Source organism: Chrysochloris asiatica, unplaced genomic scaffold (assembly GCF_000296735.1).
Source record: "Chrysochloris asiatica unplaced genomic scaffold, ChrAsi1.0 scaffold00155, whole genome shotgun sequence".
Lineage (NCBI taxonomy): Eukaryota > Metazoa > Chordata > Mammalia > Afrosoricida > Chrysochloridae > Chrysochloris > Chrysochloris asiatica.
The window spans coordinates 6,870,080-6,871,545 of record NW_006408673.1 but is presented as its reverse complement, the minus strand read 5'-3'; the positions used below and the strand labels follow the sequence as shown (position 1 = coordinate 6,871,545).

At 42.8% G+C, this 1,466-nt stretch overlaps 1 pseudogene; it reads right to left on the bottom strand.

The window, feature by feature from the left end:
- Window positions 1-324: 324 nt before the first annotated feature.
- Window positions 325-1,275, bottom strand: LOC102842276 (annotated as a pseudogene).
- Between the last annotated feature and the right edge of the window lie 191 nt (window positions 1,276-1,466).

The following is a 1,466-nucleotide window of genomic DNA, read 5'->3' as shown; positions in this document are numbered from 1 at the left end:
ATGTTCTGTTGGAACAGCTGCCTCTTGGTCTATGAATAGGTTTCTCATGAACACAGTTAAGTGTTCCGGAATACTCATTCTCTGCAATGTTGTCCACAGCTTGTCATGATCCACAGAAATGAAAGCCTTTGTGTAGTAAATAAAGCAAAGGTAAGCATTCCTCTGGTGTTCTTTGCTTCTAGCCAAGGACCATAAGGTTCAGGACTGCACAGTGTTTCACTGTGCTGTGCATAAGGTCTCTATGAGTCAGTACCGATTCCATGGCTCCTAACAACAACAGTGAAATCCCTCGTTCCACGTCCTCATCTGAATCAGGCTTGACCTTTAGCAAGTGTCATTGAGTTTCACTGCATTTGTGCATCGTCTAGTTTCCTGAGCGTGGAATTAACCATACTCCAATTACAGACGAGTTTAGCATTTGTTTTTATATTGTTGGGGTCTATTCCTGTGTATAAGTTCATATACTAGTTTGTAATTTTCTTCTTTAAGCACCTATTCCCATCTTCTTTCTTTGCTTTAAATGCTTTGGCATTTCTGCAAGCAACACAGGCCTTCTCATGGTCAGGTGCCATCCTGAGAGCCTGTACAAAACACAACCACCGTTTCAATACAATCTTCATAATAAAGGCAAAGACCTTGTGCATATAGAGCATCTGCATTGGTGGAATCCGTTTGTAAAATGTCACTGGCCACAGACTATGCTTCTGGATAATGACACAGCATTGCTAGGCATCCTACTTTGAGGATTTTTAAGCGATGGCAAGCAGGAGCAAACTCTAGGGAGTGATCCATGCAGAAAACAACCTTCTTCAAATCCCGCTTCTCAAAATCCGTTTCTGCTATTTTCTCACACTCTATGACTGGACTAGAATTCTTGAACTCCTGTTGTGCCTGAATATTTTTGTTATCCAGTTCTAGGGTACTCTGGAAACTTTGACAAGCTGCCATGGCATTGCCAAGAGGAAGGTGACACTTACCCTCTCATAGGTGTCCCCGGACAAGGCTGTCTGTCATCCAACCTCACAGACTGCTGCTAGAGCTTCCAGGAACCTTCCAAGCATCATCAAAGTGGTTGCTCGGTTATCATAATAGTATTTTTAGGACACATATCTGTGACTTTTGTATTATAATTATAAGCTTCATTGTCATCTTTCTTGGCATTGTATGCATTTCCTTATTTCTTGAAAGACTGCTTCCCGCTTGGCCTCTTCCGTCATCATGTAGCTCTGGCTCGGTCACTGCCATTGCCACATCGCACTCCATGACAGTTGCCATCTTACCCCCAGGAACAAAGAGCTGGGAGGGAGGTGGGCAGTCATTATTATAATATTTCACTTTTCTTCTCATTGACCTTTGAAAGGTTCTATGCAGCTCTTGTACCTCCTCACTTCTTCCATTTGCCTTAGCATCTCTATGCTGGAGAGCAAGATTCAGAGTCTCTTCTGACATCCATTTTGGTGTTTTCC